The sequence below is a fragment of the Chiloscyllium punctatum genome, chromosome 13 (genome assembly GCF_047496795.1).
Source record: "Chiloscyllium punctatum isolate Juve2018m chromosome 13, sChiPun1.3, whole genome shotgun sequence".
Classification (NCBI taxonomy): domain Eukaryota; kingdom Metazoa; phylum Chordata; class Chondrichthyes; order Orectolobiformes; family Hemiscylliidae; genus Chiloscyllium; species Chiloscyllium punctatum.
In genome coordinates, this window is record NC_092751.1 from 21678801 (window position 1) to 21706124 (window position 27324).

Consider the following 27324-nt stretch of genomic DNA (forward strand, 5'->3'; position numbering starts at 1 on the left):
GGGGGAAGGAGATGGGGATGGAGATAACGGGGAAGTAGATGGGGGAAGGAGGTAAGAGGGAAGGAGATGGGGGAAGGAGATAGGGGGAAGGAGATGGGGGAAAGAGGGTGAAAGGAGATACGGATGAAGGAGATGGGGGGAAGGTGGGTTGAAGGGGATGGGGGAAGTAAGGGGGAAGGATATAGGTGGGCAGGAAGGGGAAATGAGATTGGGGGAAGGTGATGGGGGGAAGGAGATGGGGGAAGGAAGGGGGAAGGAGAGAGGGGGAAGCAGAGGGGGAAAAGGAGGGGGGAAGGAGAGGGGGAAGGACATGGGGGAAGGAAGGGGGAAGGAGATAGCGGGGGAAGGAAGGGGGAAGGAGAGAGGGGGAAGGAGAGGGGTGGAATGAGGGGTGAAGGAGAGGGGGGAAGTAGAGGGGGGAAGGAGATGGGGAGGAGAGGGTGAAGGAGATGGGTGAAGGACTGGGGAAGGAGAGGGGGGAGGTGATGGGGGAAGGAGAGGGGGTAGAAGGAAGGGGGAAGGAGAGGGGGGGAAGTAGATGGGGGAAGTAGAGAGGCGGGAAGGAGAGGAGGGAGGAAGGGGGAAGGAGATGGGAGAAGGGGGAAAGGAAGGGGGAAGGAGATAGTGGGGAAGAAGAGAGGGGGAAGGAGATGGGGGTAAGGAACGGGGTGGTAGATAGGGGGATTGAGATAAGGGGGAAGGAAGGGGGATGGAGATAGTGGAGAAGGAGATGAGGGGGAAAGGAAGGGGGAAGGAGATACGGGGGAAGGAGATGGGGGAAGTAGATTGGGGAAGGTGGGTTGAAGTGGATAGGGGGAAGGAAGGGGGGATATAGGTGGGCAGGAAGGGGGAATGAGAGAGGGGAAGGTGATATGGGGGGAAGGAGTTGGGAAGGATTTGGGGGAAGGTGATGGGGGAAGGAGATGGGGGAAGGAAGGTGGAAGGTAATCGCGGGGGAAGGAAGGGGTAAGGAGAGAGGGGGAAGGAGAGGGGTTGAAGGAGGGGTGAAGGAGATGGGGGAAGTAGAGGGGGGAAGGAGATGGGGAGGAGAGGGGGAAGGAGATGGGTGAAGGATGGGGGAAGGAGAGGGGGAGGTGATGGGGGGAAGGAGATGGGGGAAGGAGAGTGGGTAGAAGGAAGGGGGAAGGAGAGGGGGAAAGTAGATGGGGGAAGGAGATAGGAGAAGGAGAGGTGGGAAGGAGAGGGGGGAAGGAGAGAGCCGGGAAGGAGAGGAGGGAGGAAGGGGGTAGGAGATGGGAGAAGGGGGAAAGGAAGGGGGAAGGAGATACGGGGGAAGGAGATGGGGGAAGTAGATGGGGGGAAGGTGGGTTGAAGGGGATAGGGCGAAGGAAGGGGGAGGGATATAGGTGGGCAGGAAGGGGGAATGAGAGAGGGGAAGGTGATATGGGGGGAAGGAGTTGGGAAGGAGGTGGGGGAAGGTGATAGGGGAAGGAGATGGGAGTAGGAGATGGGCGTGGAAGGAAGGGGGAAGGAGAGGGGGAAGGAGATGGGGAGGAGATGGGGGAAGGAGAGGGGGAGGAAGGAAGGGGGAAGGAGAGGGGGGAAGGAGGGGGCGAAGGAGAGAGGGGGAAAGAGAGGGGGGAGGAAGGGGGGAGGAGATGGGGGCAGGGGGAAAGGAAGGGGGAAGGAGATAGTGTGGAAGAAGAGAGGGGGAAGGAGATGGGGGAAGGAAGAGGGTAGGAGATAGGGGGATGGAGATAAGGGAAAGGAAGGGGGATGGAGATAGTGGAGAAGGAGATGAGGGGGAAAGGAATGGGGAGGAGATAAGGGGGAAGGAAGGGGGCAGCATGTGGGGGTGTAGGAAGGGGGAAGGAGATGGGAGGGAAGGAAGGGGGAAGGAGATGCGGGGATGGAGATAATATGGAAGGAGACGGGGGGAAGGAGATGGGGGAAAGGAAGGGGGAAGGAGATATCGGGGGAAGGAAGTGGGAAGGAGAGAGGGGGAAGCAGAGTGGGGGAAGGAGGGGGGAAGGAGAGGGGGGAAGGAGATGGGGGGAAGGAGAGGGGGGAAGTAGAGGGGGAGGAAGGAAGGGGGAAGGAGAGGGGGAAGTAGATGAGGGAAGGAGATAGGGGGAAGGAGAGGTGGGAAGGAGGGGGCGAAGGAGAGAGGGGGAAGGAGAGGGGGGAGGAAGGGGGAAGGAGATGTGGGCAGCAGGAAAGGAAGGGGGAAGGAAATAGTGGGGAAGAAGAGGGGGGAAGGGGAAGGGGGGAAGGAAGAGGGTAGGAGATAGGGGGATGGGGATAAGGGGGAAGGAAGGGGGATGGAGATGTGGGAGGTGATGGGGGAAGGAGAGGGGGAAGGAGATGGGGTGAAGGACAGTGTGTGGAAGGAAGAAAGGCGGAAGGAGAGAGGGGGTAAAGAGAGGGGGAGGAAGGTGAAATGAGATAGGAGTGAAGGAGATGGGGAAGGAGATGTGGGGAAGGTGAGTTGAAGCAGATGGGGGGAAGGAAGGGTGAAGGATATAGGTGGGCAGGAAGGGGGAATGAGATAGGGGAACGTGATATGGGGGGAAGGAGGTGGGACGAAGATGGGGGGAAGGAGAGGGTGGGAATGAGATGGGGGGAAGGAGAGGCTGGGAAGGAGATGAGGGGAAAGAGAGGGGGAACGAAAGGGGAAGGAGAGAGGGGGAAGGAGGGGTGGGTAGGAGGGGGGAAGGAGTGGGGGGAAGGAGAGAGTGTGAAGGAGATGGGGGAAGGAGAGTAGGGAAGGAAAGGGGAAGGAGAGAGGGGGAAGGAGGGGGGCAAGGAGGGGTAAGGACGGGGGAAGGAGAGGGGGGAGGAGATGGGGTAAGGACAGGGGGAAGGATGTGAGGGGTAGGAGATGGGGGTGGAAGGAAGGCGGAAGGAGAGGGGGGAAGTAGATGCGGAAGGAGATGGCGGAAGGAGAGATGGGGAGGAAGGGGGAAGGAGAAGGGGAAGGGGGAAAGGAAGGGGGAAGGAGATAGTGGGGAAGAAGAGAGGGGGAAGAAGATGGGGGATGAAAGGGGGTAGGAGATGGGGGATGGAGATAAGGGGGAAGGAAGGGGAATGGAGATAGTGGAGAAGGAGATGATGGGGAAAGGAAGGGGGAAGGAGATGGTGGTGTAGGAACGGGGGAGGGGATGGGAGGGAAGGAAGGGGGAAGGAGAAGCGGGGGATGGAGATAACGGGGAAGAAGATGGGGAAGGAGATAGGTGGAAGGAGATGGGGGGAAGGAGATAGGGGGAAGGAGATTGGGGGAAGGAAGGTGAAAGGAGATAGGGGTGAAGGAGACGGGGGAAGGAGATGGGGGGAAGGTCGGTTGAAGGGGATGGGGGGAAGGAAGCGGGAAGGATATAGGTGGGCAGGAAGGGGAAATCAGATAGGGGGAAGGTGATAGGGGGGAAGGAGATGGGGGAAAGGAAGGGGGAAGGAGATAGCGGGGGAAGGAAGGGGAAAGAGAGAGGGGGAAGCAGAGTGTGGGAAGGAGGGGGGAAGGAGATGGGGCGAAGGAGATGGGGGAAGGAAGGGGGAAGGAGATAGCGGAGGAAGGAAGGGGGAAGGAGAGAGGGGGAAGGAGAGGGGAAGGAAGGGGGAATGAGAGAGGGGAAGGGGATGGGGAGGAGAGGGGGAAAGAGATGGGGTAAGGAAGGGGGAAGGAGAGAGGGGGAAGGAGCTGGGGAGGAGAGGGGGAAAGAGATGGGGGGAAGGACGGGGGGAGGAGAGTGGGGGAGGTGATGGGGGAAGGAGAGGGGGAGGAAGGAAGGGGGAAGGAGAGGGGGGAAGTAGATGGGGGAAGGAGATGGGGAAGGAGAGGTGGGAAGGCGGGGGCGAAGGAGAGAGGGGGAAGGAGAGGGGGGAGGAAGAGGGAAGGAGATGGGGGCAGGGTGAAAGGAAGGGGGAAGGAGATAGTGGGGAAGGAGATGAGGGGAAGGAAGAGTGTAGGAGATAGGGGGATGGGGATAAGGGGGAAGGAAGGGGGATGGAGATGTGGGAGGTGATAGGGGAAGGAGAGGGAGAAGGAGATGGGGCTAAGGTGATGGGGGAAGGAGAGGGGGAGGAAGGAAGGGGGAAGGAGAGGGGGGAAGTAGATGGGGGAAGGAGATGGGGGAAGGAGAGATGGGAAGGAGGGGGCGAAGGAGAGAGGGGGAAGGAGAGGGGGGAGGAAGGGGGAAGGAGATGGGGGCAGGGTGAAAGGAAGGTGGAAGGAGATAGTGGGGAAGAAGAGAGGGGGAAGGAGATGGGGGGAAGGAAGAGGGTCGGAGATAGGGGGATGGGGATAAGGGGGAAGGAAGGGGGATGGAGATGTTTGAGGTGATAGGGGAAGGAGAGGGGGAAGGAGATGGGGGAAGGTCGGTTGAAGGGGATGGGGGGAAGGAAGGGGGAAGGATATAGGTGGGCAGGAAGGGGAAATCAGATAGGGGGAAGGTGATAGGGGGGAAGGAGATGGGGGAAAGGAAGGGGGAAGGAGATAGCGGGGGAAGGAAGGGGCAAGGAGAAAGGGGGAAGCAGAGTGGGGGAAGGAGGGGGGAAGGAGAGCGGGGAAGGAGATGGGGAGGAGATGGGGGAAGGAGAGGGGGAGGAAGGAAGGGGGAAGGAGAGGGGGGAAGGAGGGGGCGAAGGAGTGAGGGGGAAAGAGAGGGGGAGGAAGGGGGAAGGAGATGTGGGCAGGGGGAAAGGAAGGACGAAGGAGATAGTTCGGAAGAAGAGAGGGGGAAGGAGATGGGGGAAGGAAGAGGGTAGGAGATAGGGGGATGGAGATAAGGGAAAGGAAGGGGGATGGAGATAGTGGAGAAGGAGATGAGGGGGAAAGGAATGGGGAGGAGATAAGGGGGTAGGAAGGGGGCAGCATATGGGGGTGTAGGAAGGGGGAAGGAGATGGGAGGGAAGGAAGGGGCAAGGAGATGGGGGAAGGAGATAATGTGGAAGGAGACGGGGGCAAGGAGATAAGGGGGAAGGAGATGGGGGAAGGAGATAGGGGAAGGAGATGGGGAAGGAAGGTGAAATAAGATGGGGTGAAGGAGATGGGGAAGGAGATGGGGGAAGGTGGTTTGAAGGGAATAGGGGGGAAGGAAGGGCGATGGATATAGGTGGGCAGGAAGGGGGAATGAGATAGCGGGAAGGTGATATGGGGGGAAGTACGTGGGATGGAGATGGGAGAAGGAGATAGGGGGAAGGAGATGGGGAGGGAAGGGGGAAGGAGATCGCGGGGGAAGGAAGGGTGAAGGAGATAGGGGGAAGGAGATGGGGGAAGGAAGGCGGTAGGAGATAGGGGGATGGAGATAAGGGGGGAACGAGATGGGGAGGAAGGAAGGTGGAAGGAGATAAGGGGAAGGAGATGAGGGCAAGGAAGGGGGATGGAGATAGCAGAGAAGTAGATGTGGGCGAAGGAAAGAGGAACGAAATAGAGGGGAAGGAGATGGTGGAAGGAGAAGGGGGAAGGAAGGGGGAAGGAGATGCGGGGGATGGAGATAACGGGAAAGAAGATGCGGGAGGGAGATAAGGGGGAAGGAGATGGGGGAAGGAGATAGGGGGAAGGAGATGGGGGTAAGGAAGGGGGATGGAGATAGCAGAGAAGTAGATGGGGCGATGGAAAGGGGAAGGAAATAGAGGGTAAGGAGATGGGGGAAGGAGATGGGGGAAGGTAGGTGGAAGGAGATCGCGGGGGAAGGAAGGGGGAAGGAGATAGGGGGAAGGAAGGGGGAAGGAAATAGGGAAGAAGGAGATGGGGGAAAGGAAGGGGGAAGGTGATAAGGGGAAGGAAGGGGGAAGGAGATGGGGAGAAGGAGATGGGGAAAGGAAGGGGGAAGGTGATAGGGGAAGGAAGGGGGAAGGAGATAGCGGGGGAAGGAAGGGGAAAGGAGAGAGGGGCAAGGAGAGGGGGTGAAGGAGGGGGGAAGGAGAGGGAGGAAGGAGGGGGGAATGAGATGGGGGAGGAGAGGGGGAAAGAGATGGGGGAAGGACGCGGGAAGGAGAGGGGGAGGTGATGGGGAAGGAGATGGGGGAAGGAGAGAGGGTGGAAGGAAGGGGGAAGGAGAGGGGTGGACGTAGATGGGGGAAGGAGATGGGGAAGGAGATAAGGGGGAAGGAGATGGGGGGAAGGACATAAGGGGGAAGGAGATGGGGGGAAGGAGATGGGGGAAGGAGATAAGGGGGAAGGAGATGGGGAAGGAGATTGGGGGAAGGAGATGGGGGTAAAGAGGGTGAAAGGAGATAGCGATGAAGGAGATGGGGAAGGTGATGGGGGAAGGTGGGTTGAAGGGGATGGGGAGCAGGAAGGGGGAAGGATATAGGTGGGCAGGAAGGGGAAATGAGATATGGGGAAGGTGATGGGGGAATGAGATGGGGGAAGGAAGGGGGCAGGAGATGGGGAAAGGAAGGGGGAAGGTGATAGGGGAAGGAAGGGGGAAGGAGATAGCGGGGGAAGGAAGGGGAAAGGAGAGAGGGGCAAGGAGAGGGGGTGAAGGAGGGGGGAAGGAGAGGGAGGAAGGAGGGGGGAATGAGATGGGGGAGGAGAGGGGGAAAGAGATGGGGGAAGGACGCGAGAAGGAGAGGGGGAGGTGATGGGGAAGGAGATGGGGGAAGGAGAGAGGGTGGAAGGAAGGGGGAAGGAGAGGGGTGGACGTAGATGGGGGAAGGAGATGGGGAAGGAGATAAGGGGGAAGGAGATGGGGGGAAGGACATAAGGGGGAAGGAGATGGGGGGAAGGAGATGGGGGAAGGAGATAAGGGGGAAGGAGATGGGGAAGGAGATTGGGGGAAGGAGATGGGGGTAAAGAGGGTGAAAGGAGATAGCGATGAAGGAGATGGGGAAGGTGATGGGGGAAGGTGGGTTGAAGGGGATGGGGAGCAGGAAGGGGGAAGGATATAGGTGGGCAGGAAGGGGAAATGAGATATGGGGAAGGTGATGGGGGAATGAGATGGGGGAAGGAAGGGGGAAGGAGATAGCGGGGGAAGGAAGGGGGAAAGAGAGGGGGAAGCAGAGGGGGAAAAGGAGGGGGGAAGGAGAGGGGGAAGGAGATGGGGGGAAGGAAGGGGGAAGGAGATAGCGGGGGAAGGAATTGGGAAGGAGAGAGGGGGAAGGAGAGGGGGGAAGGAGGGGGGAGGATAGGGGGCAAGGAGAGGGTGGAAGGAGATGGGGGAGAGGGGGAAAGAGATGGGGGATGGACGGGGGAAGGAGATGGGGAGGTGATGGGGGAAGGAGAGGGGGAAGGAGATGGGGTGAAGGAGAGGGAGTGGAAGGAAGGGGGAAGGAGAGGGGGATATTGGTTGGGGAAGGAGACAGGGGGAAGGAGAGGTGGGAAGGTAAGGGAGGAAGGAGAGAGGGGGTAAGGAGAGGGGGGAGGAAAGTGAAAGGAGATAGGGCTGAAGGAGATGGGGAAGGAGATGTAGGAAGGTGAGTTGAAGGGGATGGGGGAAGGAAGGGGAAACGATTTGGGTGGGCAGGAAGGGGCAATGAGATAGGGGGAAGGTGATATGGGGGAAGAAGGTTGGAAGAAGATGGGGGAAGGAGAGGGTGGGAAGGAGATGGGGGAAGGAGAGGCTGGGAAGGAGATGGGTGGAAGGGGAGGGGGGAAGGAAAGGGGAAGGAGAGAGTGGGAAGGAGAGGGGGAAGGAGGGGGAAGGAGAGGGGGGAAGGAGAGTGTGGGAAGGAGATGGGGGGAAGGAGAGGAGGGAAGGAAAGGGGAAGGAGAGAGGGGGAAGGAGCGGGAAGGAGGGGGGAAGGAGATGGGGATAGGAGATGGGGGTGGAAGGAAGGGGGAAGGAGATGGGGGAAGGAGAGATGGGGAGGAAGGGGGAAGGAGACCGGGAAGGGGGAAAGGAAGGGGGAAGGAGATAGTGGGGAAGAAGAGAGGGGGAAGGAGATGGGGGAAGGAGAGGCTGGGAAGGAGATGGGTGGAAGGGGAGGGGGGAAGGAAAGGGGAAGGAGAGAGTGGGAAGGAGAGGGGGAAGGAGGGGGGAAGGAGATGGGGGAAGGAGAGTGTGGGAAGGAGATGGGGGAAGGAGAGGAGGGAAGGAAAGGGGAAGGAGAGAGGGGGAAGGAGCGGGAAGGAGGGGGGGAAGGAGATGGGGATAGGAGATGGGGGTGGAAGGAAGGGGGAGGAGATGGGGGAAGGAGAGATGGGGAGGAAGGGGGAAGGAGACCGGGAAGGGGGAAAGGAAGGGGGAAGGAGATAGTGGGGAAGAAGAGAGGGGGAAGGAGATGGGGGAAGGAAGGGGGTAGGAGATGGGGGGATGGAGATAAGAGGGAAGGAAGGGGGATGGAGATAGTGGAGAAGGAGATGAGGGGGAAAGGAAGGGGGAGGAGATACAGGGGAAGGAAGGGGGAAGGAGATGGGAGGGAAGAAAGGGGGAAGGAGATGCGGGGGAAGGAATGGGGAAGGAGAGAGGGGGAAGGAGAAGGGGGAAGGAGGGGGGGAGGATAGGGGTAAGGAGAGGGTGGAAGGAGATGGGGGAGAGGGGGAAAGACATGGGGGATGGACGGGGGAAGGAGATGGGGAGGTGATGGGGGAAGGAGAGGGGGAAGGAGATGGGGTGAAGGAGAGAGGGTGGAAGGAAGGGGGAAGGAGAGGGGGAAATTGGTTGGGGAAGGAGATAGGGGGAAGGAGAGGTGGGAAGGTAAGGGTGGAAGGAGAGAGGGGGTGTAGGGGGTAGTGTAATTTTTAAACGGTTAGCTGCCTTTTAGTCTTTTCTACCTCATAGTAAACACAAGCATGTAGGGGGTAGACGGTTAGCTGCCTTTTGGTCTTTTCTACCTCATAGTAAACACAAGCAGACACTCGAAACTGTTGCCGGACCTCCCCCACGTTTATATGAATGAAACAGTTGTAACAGCTTTCCTCGATAGTTGAGAGGCCGCCCTTAACCACAGTTGTACAACATCATCCATATAAGGGAAGAATGGGAAGCTCAAACACTGATTGGCCAAGTGAATGATAAAAGGATCGCAGGCACCAGAACCCAAAAAAGGAAAACAGTGCGGAATCCGAGCACTCGTTGGTCAAGGCAGCAGTAGTAAACCCAGCCCACATATACATGTATATAATGCGTGGAGATTACTATGCTTGTGTGTGTGTACCTTTGGGAACAGCACCCGACTTTGCAAAGTTGAATGAAAAGTTTTGGACTGACTCCTCCGTGTCTTTGTTCCTGGGAAGGGAAATTAAAAAAAGTGCCGTAGATGGGGCTGGATAGCCACCTATCTCGCACAATTGGGGGCTCCTCCGGGATGAAATAATTATTGCCGGGGGGGGGGCAGTCTCTTCGGCTCACGGATCAAGCCTGATTACAACAAAGACGCGTCTAGTATATATTTATACTTCTCACTGATCGGCTTGGTCCGTTGGCCGTCGGCCAAGAGACGATGTGACCCGGCTCATTTAAAAATAATTTTGAATCCTGGAAAAGGAACACATGGACGAGTGCTGGGACGACCGGTTAGTGACTATACACGGGGGTACACACATTTCAAAAGGCCAGACAACTCCGTGCACGGATCAAGGTAAGAGATTCTTTTGTTCTTCCTTGTTGGCCGCGTGGTTTTGACGGTCATCTGTGAAAACGCTTTGGGCGTTTAAGACCAGGACTGAAGATAAACCACGGGAAATTGTGGTTTTGACGGTCATCTGTGAAAACGCTTTGGGCGTTTAAGACCAGGACCGAAGATAAACCATGGGAAATCAGACTTCTAGATTTACTAAGGAAAAGTCAGGGAAGACTGCAAATGGGAAAGAAATACCCCCCGATAGTCCATTAGGTCGGAAGTTAAGTCTATGGACGGACAGTAGTAGAACGAAGGACTTAAAGAAAGAGACCATGATAAAATATTGTTGTTTTATATGGACCAAAGAACCTATCCGCGCCCCCTCGGTAGTTTGGCCCGAGTATGGGTCTGATGAAGACTGGGTGTGTCAAATCCTAAATGTATATGTTAACAGAAAACAACCGTTTGACCCAGAGGAGAGCAAATATGCCGCCGCCTGGTTGGCGGGAGACGGCGAGAGTCCCACGCGTCTCTATCCTCTGATTCCCCAAACAGACCCGAGGAAGCCCCAGAAGTCTTGGGACATCCTCACCGACGGTTTGCCACCGTCTTCCCCGCCCCCGTATATACCACCCGCGCACGACCAGGCGTCCAGCGCGGACCTCCCTCCTGCGACGGATAATTCCGAGTCCCAGCAGGCTACGACCAGTGAGGAAGGGACTGCTGGGGGGGGCACAGGAGGGGGCACAGAACTCACCCCAGGCACTAGGAAATCAGTCCGACTCGAGATGCGGAGAGGTCGAGAAGAGGGATTGAGAGCTGGGAGGAGTGACAATATTGAACAGCTGAACCCCTTACGAGAGGTGCCGTTTGGGAACGAACGGACCGGGTTCGTAGTACAACCTTTAAATTCTGGGGATATCCGGCAACTCCGTAATGAACTACCCCGTCTACTGGACGACCCCGTCAGTGTGGGAATACAACTGGACCAATTTCTGGGGCCCAGTATATACACATGGGCTGAACTGCAGGCCATGATGAGAATACTATTTAATTACGATGAAATTGTTATGATCCGGAATAGTGCAATGGCCATTTGGGATAGGGAGCATCAGGACGGCCCTCAGCGTGGAGAGCAGAAGTACCCCTTAGAGGACCCCCGGTGGGATCATAACGACGCGGGGGGAAGGGCCAATATGACAGACCTCAGAAGCCTTATAATCAGGGGAATCCAAACCTGCGTGCCCAAACAGCGGAATTTAGCAAAAGCATTTGAAGTTGGACAGAAAAAGGATGAATCCCCGAGTGAGTTTTTAGACCGTTTGCGGGAGTCCATGCGAAAGTATTCAGGTTTAGACCCCGATGGGGAAATAGGCAAGAGCATGCTTAAGGTGCACTTTGTAACTAAGTCATGGCCTGACATTCAGAAGAAATTACAGAAAGTGGAGGATTGGGCTGAAAAGGATGTTGCAGAATTATTACGGGAAGCACAGAAGGTGTACGTTCAGAGGGATGTAATAAGGGAGAAACATAAGACAAAAATGATGGTGGCAGCCGTACGGGAAGCTTGTAAGTCCACCGGAATGGGGGAGGGAGATTATGGGGTGGAAAGAGGAACGTCGAAGAAAAGTTGGAGAGGGAGAGAAGCGAGACGGGGCAGAAGTGAGAGAGGAAGAATTAGCCGTTACCATGTCATACCTTAGTGAGTCCCGATTGACAGAGATAGACCCTAGGGTTTGGGTCGCCAAAGGGAACCGGGGAGGACTCGCAATTCGACCTGTGGAGGTAAAATTAAAGCCCCAGAGCCCCGACGTCAGAGTGCGCCAATACGCCATCTCTTGGGAAGGGAGGCAGGGCCTGAAGACAGTTATGGAAGACCTAATAAAAGATGGATTGGTAGAGCCCTGTATGTCACGATACAATTCCCCCATCCTGCCGGTCCGGAAGTCGGATGGGAGCTACCGAATGGTCCAAGACCTAAGGGAAGTAAATAAAATTGTCCAAGTATGGCACCCTGTGGTACCGAACCCATACACTATTCTGGGGCGAATCCCCCCGGACCACGGCTGGTTTAGTGTTATAGACTTAAAGGATGCCTTCTGGGCGTGTCCCCTAGGCAAGGACAGTAGGGATCCTTTTGCTTTTGAATGGGAGGATCCTGATACTGGCAGAAAACAACAGTACAGGTGGACCGTACTCCCCCAAGGATTCACTGAGTCCCCGACTCTGTTCGGGCAGATTCTGGAACAATTATTGGAGGGACTAACCTTGTCCCCGGCCCTTAATCTTATACAATACGTGGACGATCTCCTTTTATCCGGACCGGCGGAGGAGGACGTCCTACTTGGGACTAATGCCCTGTTAAATTACCTAGCTGAGAAGGGGTTAAGAGTGAGTCAGAAGAAGCTCCAATATGTCGAGAAAGAGGTTAAGTACCGAGGACACTTGATAAGCCAGGGACAGAAACGAATAAGTCCGGGAAGAGTGCGGGCAATAATCGAACTAGGCCTCCCAACGACCAAGAGGGAGTTGCGGAAGTTCTTGGGACTCTTAGGCTATTGTCGGTTATGGATAGACGACTATGCCCCCCCTTACTAAAGACTTGTACCTAAAACTCATTGAGGAGGCACCCAACAGAATAAAATGGGAGGAGGAGGAGAAAAAGTTAATTGAAATCCTAAAAGGAAAATTGATGGCCGCACTTGTTTTAAGCTTGCCGGATTTTAGTAAGACATTTCGCCTCTTTGTGAACTCCAGAAAGGGAACCGCTCTTGGAGTATTGACCCAGGACTGGGGGGGTAAAAGGAAGCCCGTGGCTTTCCTGTTAAAAATTCTGGATCCAGTCTCCCGAGGGTGGCCGGAGTGTGTCCAAGCGGTGGCAGCCACGGCAAAGCTGGTAGAGGAAAGCAGGAAGTTGACTTTTGGGGCCCCCTTGACAGTCACTACTCCCCACCAGGTTAGAACTATCCTGAATCAGAAGGCCGGGAGGTGGCTGACTGACTCGAGAATTCTGAAATATGAAGCCATATTGTTAGACCGAGAAGACCTCCGAATAGAAGTCGGGGGCTGTCACAACACGGCGGACTTTCTTTGGAAAGGGGAAGGGGAGGAGGAACTGGAACACTGCTGTTCAGACATAATAGAGTACCAGAGTAAAATGAGGGAAGATCTGAGGGATACCCCCTTACATGCAGGTAGGCGGTGGTACATTGATGGGTCCTCTCGAGTGATAGATGGGAAGAGACACAACGGTTATGCAGTCATTAGTGAGACTGGTTGGGAATTAGTGGAAAGTGGACGGCTACCGAATGCCTGGTCCGCACAAACGTGCGAATTGTACGCCTTGCACCGGGCTCTGAGGAATTTAAAGGGAATAGCCGGGACAATCTACACTGACTCTAAGTATGCCTTTGGGGTAGTACACACCTTTGGGAAGATCTGGAAAGAAAGGGGAATGATAAATAGTAGAGGAAAGGAGTTGGTCCACGAGGAACTAGTAGCCATGATCTTGGAGGATTTGTTGCTGCCACAAGAGATTGCTGTAGTACATGTGAAAGGACACCAGAAAGACGATAAAATAGAGACCCTGGGGAATCAATTGGCAGATGAACAGGCAAAATTGGCTGGGATGGGGAAGGAAGTAATAAACTGCCTGGTAAGGATTCCACAGATATCCGAAATTACCGAAGTGCCCACGTTTACTGACAAAGAAGAAACTCTTCTCGCGTCTCTGGGGGGTACAAAGGATAGGGAAGGCAAGTGGACCTTACCCGATGGCCGCCAGCTACTAAATCGACCGTTGACGCGGGACATTATTGCCCGTTTACACCAAGGGAGTCACTGGGGCGCCCAGGCACTGTGTGATGCCTTCCTGCGCCGATATGCTCACCCTGGTCTGTACACGGTAGCCAAGCAGGTCACAGGAGATTGTATAACATGTCGAAAGATTAACAAAAGGGGGCTGCGGCAGCATACAAGACAAGGGGGTAGGAGTCCGGCCTATAGGCCGTTTGAGTATGTTCAGGTAGATTACACTGAGCTCCCCCCCATAGGTCGCCTGAAGTAACTATTAGTAGTGGTCGATCACCTGACTGGATGGGTGGAAGCTTTCCCCACTACCACGGCAACGGCAACTCAGGTTAGCAAGATTCTACTCGAGCAAATCATCCCACGATTTGGGCTACCCCGCGCTATTGACACTGACCAGGGGAGCCACTTCACCTCGACCGTCCTCCAGAATGTAGTGCAAGCAATGGGGATTGACTGGGATTTGCACACCCCCTGGCATCCCTCCTCCTCGGGCAAGGTCGAAAGAATGAACCAGACCATCAAAAAGCAGCTAACCAAGCTCACTAGTGAAATCGGCCTGCCTTGGACCAAATGCCTACCCCTTGCCCTGTTGCAAATTCGCACCCAGCCAAGGCGGGATTTGGGCGTCTCCCCTTTCGAAATGTTATTTGGCCTCCCGTTCCATGGGCCGAAGGGGGAACCTCCTGTATTTGAGTCTCGGGATATGTTTGTGCAAAAATATGTGGTGGCTCTGGGGTCTGCTCTATCTCGTTTACGCCAACAGGGACTTTTGGCACAGACGCCGCCCCTCGAGTTTGCGGTGCACTCGGTCAAGCCGGGTCAGTGGGTCCTGATTAAAAGCTGGAAGCAACGTACCCTCGAACCAACTTGGGACGGTCCCTTCCTGGTACTTTTGACGACCGAAACGGCTGTCCGTACGGCCGAAAAGGGCTGGACACATTACACTCGAGTCAAGGGACCAGTGCCACAACCGACGGAGGACGAACGAACCTCTCTGACAAAGGCATCTAAGGACCAGAGACTCTGAGAACGAACTAATCGGACTTTGGCGAGTCTAAAGGAACTGTGCCCTCAGGCTACGGGTGTCGCGACAAAATGCGGTCAATCGTATTGTTAACTTGCTATGCCATTGTCCTTGGGCTGGGTCTTTGTGTGCGTGTTACCCAATTTGGCCTCCGGATGAAACAAATAGAGGACCGTCAGTGGTTCACCATCTCCGTGCTTGCCAACCAATCAACACAGACATTTAGTTTAGACCTTTGTGAGTTGGTGCCCTGTAGGACTAAAAGTCAACTGAATCAAACTAAGCAGAATCTAGAGAGAGAAAGGGGGTTCCAGGGTCAGACGTTAGTATTACAATTGTATGGTAGGGAAGGCCTAAGTAGGCTTCCAGCCCCCGGGGTCCAGGCTATGGTGTCAGTTGTCCGTGATCCCATCACCCCTGGATGGGATTGTAGGCAGAATCAGTGCAATCCGCTTTATCTGACCATAAAGAACTTGGAAAAGAACGAGGCGAGACTTAATAGAACAATACTGGGTATTAGAGTTGGGGGCCAGGCAGGATGGGGGGGGATGCAGCTGTGCTGCACGTATATCACGGTCATTGAAGCTGAGTCTGGGGGCTCATCCACCACTGATAAGCAGGAAAAGATTAGAATAATTGAGACGACGGATTTGGAAAAGACCTTTGAAATAGAAACGGGATACGGGGAGGCGAATGCCTGGATGGAATAGGTCAAATATACTGTGAGGAGCATGAAAAAGAGTGATTGCTACGCATGCACGAGTGCCCGCCCTAACCCTCAGGTGGTCCCATTCCCGCTGGGATGGGAGAAACACCCACGAGCCATGGACTGCATGATAAGGCTGTACCAGGACCGAGAGGCCTGGAACGACCCCACTTGTCGACCCTTGAGTTTGAAGTTTCCCCCCGTCAGGTCTGAGGGGGCGCCCCGCCCGCCATCATTCTCAGGGGTAACGGGTACGCACCAGGCCTGCGTCTCTCGGACGGGACTACAGTGGGACGACGATGTGGGGACATTGACAAGTGCAGCGGATCAATCCGGCTGGTCAATGAAACTACCGGGGGCGGGAATTACTCCCACATTCATGTACCTAGGGCAGACCTCTGGTGGTACTGTGGTGGGAGGGTTCTGCGACCGACCCTGCCCCAAAAATGGACGGGCACTTGTGCGATCGTTCAATTGGCCATCCCATTCACCCTGGTATTCGAAAAACAAGAGCAACCCCGTTCTAGTGGAAGAACTGAGAGAGCTTTGGAGACCTCTTTCGATGATAACATATATTTAGATGCCATAGGGGTCCCCAGGGGTGTTCCTGACGAATACAAGGCGAGGAACCAGATAGCGGGGGGTTTTGAGTCGTCACTGTTCTGGTGGGTAACCATCAATAAGAACGTGGATTGGATTAATTATATTTACTACAATCAGCAGAGGTTCATTAATTATACCCGGGATGCAGTGAAAGGAATAGCAGAACAACTGGACGCCACTAGTAGGATGGCGTGGGAAAATAGGTTGGCCTTAGACATGATGTTGGCAGAGAAGGGGGGTGTTTGTGTCATGATAGGCACTCAGTGCTGCACTTTCATCCCCAACAACACAGCCCCTGATGGGTCCATCACCCGCGCCCTGGATGGACTCACCACATTGGCGGACGAACTGGCCGAAAACTCGGGCATCGACTCTGGCCTCACGGACTGGTTGGAAGCTTGGTTCGGTAAATGGACGGGGGTGGTCGTTCCCTTTCTTGTCTCATGTATAGTGGTGGCAGGGGTACTCACTGCCCTTGGGTGTTGCGTTATTCCCTGTGTCCGGGGATTAACTCAACGACTGATCGAAACCGCCCTTACTAAGAAGGATGTTCCCTATGGGCAGGTTGAACGAATAAATCTCGAGATGGAACAACGTGAATCCCTCTTGGGCGGGGGTAGTATTAGAGAAGGGCAGTTTGATGAACAAGCTCGGGAGTTATTAAATGCCCTGGAGAAGAAACTTACGGTTGAAAAATTACAGGCCGTAAGAAAAGACACGGGGGATTTGTAGGGGGTAGTGTAATTTTTAAACGGTTAGCTGCCTTTTAGTCTTTTCTACCTCATAGTAAACACAAGCAGACACTCGAAACTGTTGCCGGACCTCCCCCACGTTTATATGAATGAAACAGTTGTAACAGCTTTCCTCGATAGTTGAGAGGCCGCCCTTAACCACAGTTGTACAACATCATCCATATAAGGGAAGAACCGGAAGCTCAAACACTGATTGGCCAAGTGAATAATAAAATAATCCCAGGCACCAGAACCCAAATAAGGAAAACAGTGGGGAATCCGAGCACTCGTTGGTCAAGACAGCAGTAGTAAACCCAGCCCACATATACATGTATATAATGTGTGGAGATTACTATGCTTGTGTGTGTGTACCTTTGGGAACAACACCCGACTTTGAAAAGTTGAATGAAAAAGTTTTGGACAGACTCCTCCGTGTCTTTGTTCCTGGGAAGGGAAATAAAAAGTGCCGTAGATGGGGCTGGACAGCCACTTATCTCGCACACCGTGATGTTATGCTGCAGCTGTACAGAGCCCTGGTAAGACCCCACTTGGAATATTGTGTTCAGTTTTGTTCCCTTCATTGCAGGAAGGATGTGGAAGCTTTAGAGAGGGTAAAGAGGAGATTTACCAGGATGCTGCCTGTACTGGAGGGCATGTCTTATGAAGAAAGGTTGAGGGAGCTAAGGCTTTTCTCATTGGAGTGAAGGAGGGTGAGGGGTGACTTGGTAGAGGTGAACAAGGTGATGAAAGTCAGAGATAGAGTGAATAGAGAGAGAGAGATTTTTTACCCTCATATAAATAGTTATTACAAGGGGGTATAATTTTCGGGTGGCTAGTGGATGGTTAAGGGGAGATTTCAGAGGTAGGTTCGTTTCATACAGAGTGGTGGCTGAGTGGAATGCACTGCCAGCGTGGCGGTAAAATTAGATGTATTAGGGACATTTAATATACTTCTGGATAGACACATGGATGATAATAAAACGAAGGGTATGGAGTTAGAGTCGAAGAGACGTACAATATGGAAACAGACACTTCAGTCCAACCTGTCCATGCTGACCAGATATCCCAACCCAATCTAGTCCCACCTGCCAGCACACGGTCCATATCCCTCCAAACCCCTACTATTCATATATCCATCCAAATACCTCTTAAATGTTCCAGTTGTACCAGTCTCCACCACATCCTCTGGCAGCCAATTTCATACACATACCACCCTCTATATGAAAAAGTTTCCTCTTAGGGCTCTTTTATATCTTTCCCCTTTCATCTATAACCTATGCCCTCTAGTTCTGGACACCCCAAACCCAGGGAAAAGACTTTGTCTATTTACCCTATCCATGCCCCTCATAATTGTGTAAACCTCTATAAGGTTACCCCTCAGCCTCCGATGTTCCAGGGAAAACAGCCCCAGCCTGTTCAGCCTCTCCCGATAGCTCAAATCCTCCAGCCCTGGCAACATCCTTGTAAATCTTTTCTGAACCCTTTCAAGCTTTCCAATATCTTTCCGATAGTAAGGAAACCAAAATTGCACGCAATATTACAACAGTGGCCTAACCAATGTGTTGTACTGTCGCAACATGACCTCCCAACTCCTGTACTCAATACTATGAGCAATAAAGGAAAGCATAACAAACGCCTTCTTCACTATCATATCTATCTGTGACTCCAGTTTCAAGGTGCTATGAACCTGCACCCCAAGGTCTCTTGGTTCAGCAACACTCCCTAGGACCTTACCATTAATTGTATAAGTCCTGTTAAGATTTGCTTTCCCAAAATGCAGCACCTCGCATTTATCTGAATTAAACTCTATCTGCCACTTTTATTTTTGGTCTTATGGTTGGATAAAAGATTGGCATGTCATCATGGCCGAAGGGTCTTGTTCTGTACTGTTCTGTGTTCTACGTGTCGGATGGTAAACTGGGTAATAAGCTCAGATCGGTGTAAAAGGTTATGGCTTTCAAGAGGAGCTGGTCAACTGGACAGAAAATTGGGCTTGATGGTAGGAGACAGAGGGTGGTGGGAGACATGTTGTTTTTCTGACTAGAGGGATGTGACCAGCGGTGGAGTGGGTCCACTGTTGTTTGTCATTTGGATAAATGGTTTGGATGGGAATATTGTTAAGTAAGTTAAATAAGTTTTTTGGGTGACACAGAAATTGGTGGTAAACAGGACACTGATGAAGGTTATCTGTGATACAACAGGATGAACAGTACTGCTGGGATAGTGGGCTGAAGAATAGCAGATGGAGTTTAATTAGATAAAGGTGAAGTGTTCCATTTTGCTGAAACAATCCAGGGCGGGACTTGTACAGTTAATGTTCGGGCCCGAGGTAGTGTTGTCAGTCTGTGACCCAGGGATGCAGGTACACAGTTCTTTGAAAGTGGTGTCACAGGTAGACAGGCTGGTGAAGTAGGCGTTTGTTATGGTTACCTCCATTGGGGAGAGCATTGAGAGTAGGATTTGGGGTGTCATGTTGTATCTGTACAAGACATTCGTCAGGTCACCATAAAAGCATTGTTGATCAGTGGGAAGAACTCATCTGGTTCACTGACCTCCTTTTGTGTAGACCATCTGACTTTTTAACCTGGCCTGGCTAACATGTGACTCCAGACCCATTGCAGTATGGCCAACTCTGAGCTGTCCTCTGGGTAATTAAAAGTGACACCCACATCCCATGAAAGAATAAATAAAAATACATATGTCCCTCTCTACCTCTGCAAACCCCTCCAGCTGCAGCAATCCGTACTGGTTTTGTAACATCGTTCAGGCCCTGACCACTCTCCGTAACACTCTTACCAACTCCGGCACCTTCAACTCTCCCTGTTCCTTTTGTAACATTGAACCCTGACAACGATTACCCTTCCCACTGCCCAACTCCTGCTAGCAGACCCTTTGCAATCCCTTTAACACTTACTCCTAAAACACTCTCTCACTTCAGGATTTTAAGTACTTTTTGGTGATCTTCTAAGCCTCATAATCTAATATGATCCATTTTGTCCTGAGTGAGGGGCCGGTGGGAATTTCTTGCTGAGGTTTTGTCTGTTTCAGTGGAATGTTCTTTTGTTGAGTGATTTACACTGTCCTTTCAAATGTTTTCCACTGTTCATTAATAGGCACAGATTTCAGTCTGTTTAGCCCATTTAACTTGGTCAGTTCTCCTCTCAAACCCATGCCATTGGCTATTTTTGTTTCTAGTTGTAGCATGTCCTTTCTGTGATTCATTTTAAAACTTTATATTTCTTTAAACTGCACTTTATCACAGTTTCCCGAAGGATCTCTCCAGGTGACATTACTCATTCACGAAGTTCCCTCACACAAAGGTAGCTCTGAGATAGTTATGTCCGTAGCCAGTTGCACAATTTGTTATTCAAAGAAACACTGAAAAAAATTCTCTGAACTACTCTTCCAATTCACTGTTGTTAGTGTGACTGTCCCAGATTATGGGAATATTGAAGTTTCCCAAAATTATCACAAAGCGTTTGTTTAAAAATTCCAATGAGTTCCTGTTTAATGCAATGATGAGCAATGGAATGCTGTTCGGTGGCTAAAACTGTTCTGCTGCTTGTGTCCTTGGCAAGCAGTAGCCAGAATTTATATTCAGACTGACTCTACTTCATGATCCGAGGTCAAATGATTTCTTTGTACTGCCTTTCTTATCTATTATTGTTAGCGTTACCCATTTTGCCTGAGTTTCCACAAGGTTGTGATCCATTGAATATTTATGCCCACCTTTTGTTCGCCCTGTAACCACGTCTCTCTGGTGTCTAAATTTCTTTTATCTCTGTGTCACAAATCAATCTACCTTATTGAAGAGAGTTTAAAATCACACAACACCAGGTTATAGTCCAACAGGTTTAATTGGAAGCACACTAGCTTTCAGAACAACGCACCTTCATCAGCTGATAGTGGAGAGCTCGATCGTAACACAGAATTTATACCAAAATTTACAGTGTGATGTAACTGACATTATACATCGAAAAATTGATTGTCTGTTAAGCCTTTCATTGTTGAGAATAGAGTGATAGTTTCACTTCTGTCATGTGTAAATCACAAAACATTTTTTTTAAAGTTGCATTCTAGGGTTAGCTGTTAACAATGGTGAGAGGTAGACAATATGTTGAAGGTTTTGGCCCCCTGTGTTCTCTGTCTATGCCCTGATATTAAGATTTATTCTAATCTAAAAAGTGAGATAAGAGTTTGACATAAATTCATGCAGTTTTTAAGCTCAGAGTTCTACATGAATGCATGTAGTTTTTGAACAAAGTACAATGTACTCCTGCAAGTACAAATTCACCCCACAAAATATATATATGTGTCAGTGGGTCTTTGTCTGTCTGTGTGTGTCTGTCTGGGGTGGGGGTTGTGAGTGCGAGAAAGTGTGTTGTAGTGAGTGCAGAGTGTCTTAGGTCTGTGAGGGGGTGCATGTGTGAGTGTGGGAGTGTGTGTGTCTTTTAGGGTGTGTGTGGGTGTCTGTGTGCGCGTCTGTGTGTACCTGTGTCCATGTGTATGTGAGAGTGCAGGATGTGTGTAGGAATATCTGTGCGTGTGTAGTGCAATGGTGATCACCTGTAATGTGACATGAACCCAAGGTCCCGGTTGAGGCCCTCCCTATGGGTACCGAACTTAGCTATCAGCCTCTGCTCGGCCACTTTTCTCTGCTGCCTGTCCCGAGGTCCACCTTGTAGGATGGTCACACGATGGTCCGAAGCTGAATGTCCTGGACCACTGAAATGTTACCCAACTGGGAGGGAACCCTCCCGTCTGTTGATTGTTGTGCAGTGCCCATTCATCCGTTTTCGTAGCCTTTGCTCGGTTTCCCCAATGTACCATGCCTCCGGGCATCCTTGCCTGCAACGTATAAGATAGATAATGTGGGCTGAGTCACATGAGTACCTGCCATGTACAAGGTGGGAGGTTTTCCCACATGTAATAGTGGTATCTATATCCACAATCTGACACGTCTTGCAGCGTCCACCCGGACAGGGTTGTATGGAATTGTCCTGAGGGCCATCCGCTTTATCCTGGATTACAACGTCTTCACTGTCCACTATGCCACCCTCCAGCCTTTCCAGCACATCACACATGGCTATCAATGGTACAAATATCTTTGCTCGGGGCTCCACAATATTCTGTGATACACTTAATCAGGCTTTCCATAGCTTTATGTTTTAAAAACCTCTATAACATGCACTCTTTTCAAGTCATAGAGATGTACAGCATTGAAACAGACCCTTCGGTCCAACTCGTCGATGCTGACCAGAAGATGTAAATAAATCCATCCCATTTACCAGCATTTGGCCCATGTACTTATTATGATATTATTCATGTACGCATCCAAATACCTCTTAAATGTTGTCATAGTATCAGTATCTGCTACTTTCTCTCTCAGCTCATTACATACACACACCATGGTGTGCATAAAAAATCTGTCCCTTCAGTGCCGTTTAAACCTTTTTCCTTTAACCTTAAACCTATGCTCTCTAGGTGTGGACTCTCGAACCCCTGGGAAAAGACCTTGAAAGTTTACCCAATCCATATACCTCATTTTTATGTAAACCTCTGTCAGGTCACCCCTCAGTCTCCGATGCTCCAGAGAATATAACCCCAGCTTTTTCAACAACAACCCTGGCAACATCTTGTCAATCTTTTCTGAACACTTTCAACTTTCACAACATCCTTCCTATAGCGGGGATACTGGAATTGCAGAGAACTCCAAATGTGGTCAAACGTATTACTCTTGTTCCCTGAGTGCCCCAGTCTTTGTCCACAATAAGTTCTGGAGTAAAAAATGTGGTCAATGTCTTTGACATAGCCTGCTGTTCCACACATCAGTGGACTCATTGATTTTTAAGGGACAGCATTGTGTCTCAAGTTACTCTTTTACTCAATATATTTATACAATCTCTTTTGGATTCTCTTTATCATTCTCTGCCAAGGCTATTGCATGTACACTTTCTGCAATCCTGATTTCTACCCAAAGTGTATTCCAACAGCCCCTGTATATCCTCAGGGATTCCCTTGATCCAGATGGCTATACCTGACATGTGCCCCCTTTTCCTTGACCGAGACCCTCAGTAGACAGCCAATGTTTCCTCATGCTGTCAGCATTGACCTGCACACAAACAGGAAAATGCTGGCGCTGATCGCTCAATTTATCTCACTTTTAAAATATTCTCACTTGCCTGACTTCCCTTTCCCTGCAAATAGACTCCCCAATCACCTTTTGAGTGTTCCTAGCTAATATTATCAAGATTAGTCTGGCCCCATTCTATAACTTGAACCTGTGGACCAGCCCTGTCCTTTTCCATCGCTGTTTTCAAACGAATAGACTTGAGTCACTTTGGCAAAATGCTTTCCCACTCACACCTCAGTCCCTTTCCCGACCTTGATTCCCAAGGGGAGGTCAGGTTTTGCCCCTTTCTCTTTTCAGGCCATTTACATATTGATTGCGAGTTTTCTGGAACGCAATTACCAAATTCCTCTCTTCCAAACAATGAACACTGGCAGTCCAAGACTAGGTTTGGAAAGTTTAAAAACCCCAACCATAAACAGCCCTATTATTATGATTGATATTTGATATCTCCTGATGTGTTTGTTCCTCAATCTGCCACTGATTATTCGGGGTCAGTAGGACAATCGTGTCAGAGTGATGACCCATTCTTATTTCTCAGTTCCACTAACATAGTGTCACTGAGTGATCCCACAGGAATATCCTCTCTAGGTACTGATGTAATGATTCATGCAATGAAAACCCACCACCACACATCCTCTCTTGCCTCCCCTTCGATGCTTCCTGTTGCATCTCCACCTTGAAACAATGAACTGCCAGCCCTGTCCCTCCCTCAGCTGTGTTTCTGTAATAACTATAATATCCCAGTCCCATGTTCCAATCCATGCCCTGAGTTCATCTTCCTTAGCTGTCAGGCCCCTTGCATTGAAATAAATGCAGTTTGGAAATCAGTTCCCCTTCCCCCATTCCCTGCTATGTTCTTGCCTGCCTTGTCTGCAGAAATTGCTGTCTTTAACTCGTGCACCAACCTCAATCTTCTTTCTGTTCTTATCACTGTTTAAGGTGCAACACCCTGCCAGATTAGATTATATCCTCTCAAGCAGCTCAAACAATTCGCCCCATCAGGATGTGGGTCCCCCTCCTGCTCCCAGTTCAGGTGCCTTCCCCACCCTGTCAACCTGTGCTGACACCTTCAGACATCCAGGGACTTGTCCACCAAGGTCCCGGTGTTACTCAGTTCTCCAGGAGGACCTACCCTTCATGATGTACATCCTTCACTTATGAGACTTCCCACAGTGCATTACCTCACAGTGATTAGAAGTAAACTCCATCTGCCATTACTCAGAGTGTGTACAACTCTGAGTATGACTAACTTCATCCAGTCTCCCCAGCCGTCCCTACCTCTCATTGTCGAGAGAATGCACAACCCTCCCTATTGCTTTAACCTCCTCCAGTCCCTCTCATGGACACCATCTATGTCAGCTTCTCCTGTTCCTGACTATATTTTCCTCCTGTTCCAATAAACCCTTGTGAACTTTGTGACCTAGTCCAATCTCTGCAGTGCTCTGTATAATCAGCCTCACTGTACCTGGAACCTGGCTTCAATTCCAGCCTTGGCCGACTCTCTGTGTGGACTTTGCATGTTCTCCCCCCGACTGTGTGGGTTTCTTCTGGGTGCTCTGGTTTCCTACCATAGTCCAACATTTGCACGATACATGATTGGCCATCATAAATTGACTGTAGTATTCAGGCAAGTGTGGTTTAAGTGAGTTCACCATGAGGAATGCAGGGTTTATTGGACAGGAAGAGGGATGGCTCTGGTTGGGATACTCTTTAGAGGGGTTGGTGTGGACTTGTTGGGCCTAATGGCCTGTTTCCACACTGTGGAGATTCTATTCAGGTTATTGTCCTGTCCTGTCAACTATCCCTGTCTCTTGAACCTTGCCTCATCCCCAATACTGTCCTTAAATGTGTAATCTCCAACAGTTTCTAAAACATTCATTGGCGATGTAAGCTTCTCTAGTCCTTACAAAGATCGATATGACCGTCACCTCTTCCTGCTTTTAGAACCCTCTCTATAACTATTGTCATTTGTTACGGCACTCTCAATCACTGTTCCATCCTGAAAACCCAAAAAACATTCATATCTCTGTAAACTCATCTGGACTGTCTATACTTCCTTTTGACAGTCCTGTTCGGAGACTTTCTCTATATCAAAAAAGTCATTAAGTGTAGGAAACCCTTATTATTGTAACCTCCCTCCAGCCTTACAGCACTGAGGATCTGTAGAACCTCTTTTCAACCCGACAGCCATCTCTGTGTCTGTAATCTCCTCCACTCCCCATAATACATTCTGTCTGAGCTCCTCTGTACTCCACTAAAGACTCCCTAACACTGTCTGTATCAGTGTAACCTTCTCCAAAAGCACAACCTTCCCTATCTGTGTAAATCCCTTCAGCAGTCCCTATCCCTCTCAGCTCCGTCTAACAATACAACCCTCCATGTTTGTGTATTCACCTTCAGTCCCTACTCACCTCCCTATCTGTGTAACCTTCTCCATGCATTTTTGCTTCAGTCTCTTCAACTGTTCCTGTCAGTGTAATATCTTCCGGACCCGAAAGCTCTCCCTCTCTTTAACTTTCTCAGGCCACACAGCCCTCACTATCTGTGACCTACTCCTGTTGGAGAACCCTCCCTCTGTGAACTGCTCCAACTCTTCAACTCTCCATAATCTCCTGCAGCTCTTCCAGCCCTCCCTCTCTACCAAGCCTCTTCCAGTCCCTAAAACGCTATCAGTCTGTGGAGACTCTAACAACATCTCAATCTGTGTTATCCTCTCAGGTCCCTGCAACACTCCCGATCTGTAGATCCCTCTCCAATGCCTGTGCCTCTCCCGATCCTGTTCCGACAAGACTCATTAACAATGTAACATCCTCCCATGACTATCACCCACCCTGTCAATGTAAGCTCCTCCTGTATCTCTAAACATTTACTCGTCTCCATAACCTTCTGAAGCTCTTACACCCCTATCTGTGTAAACATCACCCTTCCCTCCAACCCTCCCTACCGCAGGAACTTCCTCTTGTTTGTGCTATGCTCCCTTATCTGTGAAACTGTCTCCAACTAATCTTGCTACCCGATCTCTCAAAAAAGATTCCAGATTCCACAGCCTCCATGTCTAAATAACCCCCAGAACCTAAGCCTTCCTATATCTATAAACATCTTCAGTCACGATGACCCTCCATATCTCTGTTTGTTCCGCCAGATGATACAAACCTCTTTATCTCTGTAATCTGCTCAGCTCCCTAAAACAGTCCCTGTCTGTGTAATCCAGCCCTGTCCGACAAACATCCTTATCTCTGTAAACCTCTCTATCCCTCCCAGCATTCCCAACTCCATGAGCCCGTCAGCCCTACAGCTCTCCACATTTCTGCAACCTCCTGTGGGTCTATGGTCCTCCCACCCTGTGAAACCACCTCCGGTCCCCACGTCCCTCCCAGTCTGAGTCCTCTGCTCCAGATCAGACCATTGCTGTCACTGTAAACATCTCCACTCCTGAAAACTCTTCCTATTTGTGTAACCTCGTTCAGACCCCATACTCCCCAGCTTCCGGAATCCTCTTCCTGCCATTGCAACCAAAACCACATGTTTCTGTAATATCCACCAGTGCTTAAACCTCCCCGACCCAGTAACCTCTTGCAGTCCTAACAAAGCACCTAAATCGTGAAACCTCTCATTTCCCTACAATCCTCCCTCCCTCCCTCCTCAAATGCCTTCATCACCATGAAACCTCACAGTTACTGAAGCCTCCTTTTGGCATTGCAACCCTCCTAATATCTGCAAAATCCTCCTGTCCTGATATTTCTCCCTGACTCTGTAATCCCCACCACCCTCCAGTGCCCTTCTGGGGAACAAGACAGAGGAGAGAAGATTTGTAGCGTCTGGACCATATTACAGTGGTAGAATTCTGGAAATTACAGATTTGGTCTAATGTATGTGGTGTGCAGATTATTGGCGAGGACTCTAAAGAAAGGATTTATGACTACTTGGTAAACCATAGTTAAATTAGAGAGAGCATGGGTTTGTGAGGGGCAGGTCATGCCTCACAAACCTTATTGAATTCTTTGAGGATATGACAGAATACGTTGATGGCTCATTCAGAAAAGAAGGATGATTGGGATACAGGGAAATCTGTCTGTCTGGATGCAGGATCGGATGGCCCAGTGAAGACAGAGTATGGCGGCAGATGGACAGTATTGAGCCTGGAGCTCAGTGACCAGTGGGGTTCTGTAACAATCAGCTCTGGGACTCTGCTCTTTGTGATTTTTGTAAATGAATTGGATGTGGATGTTGGAGAGTGGGTTAGTAAGTTTGCCAATAACATGAAGGTTGGTGGAGTGGTGGGGAATGTGGAGGGCTGTTGTAGGTTGCAATGGGACATTGACAGGACACAGAGCTGGGCTGGAAGTGACAGATGGAGTCCAATCCGGAAAAGTGTGAAGTGGTTCATTCTGGAAGGTCGAACCTGAATATAGAATACAGCGTTAAAAGGCAAAATACTTGGCATTGTGGAGGAACAGAGAGATCATGGCGTCCATGTCCATAGATCGCTCAAAGTTGCCACGCACGTTGAAAGGGTTGCTAAAAAGTCATATGTTGTGTTGGCTTTTCTTAGCAAGGGGATTGATTTCAAGAGCTTTGAGGTTTTACTGCATCTTTATAGCGACCTGGTGAGACCACACTTGGAATATTGTATGGGTTACAAATCTTCCCGTCTAAAGCATTTCGGTTGTGCAAGTATCGTAGCAATATGGGTTGGTTTACAATGGTCCCCATGCTGGGCAGGTAGTCCAGTTTATGGAGTGTAAAAATGTGTTGCTGGAAAAGCGCAGCGGGTCAGGCAGCATCCAAGGAGCAGGAGAATCGACGTTTCGAAGGGCTTAAGCCTGACCTGCTGCGCTTTTCCAGCAACACATTT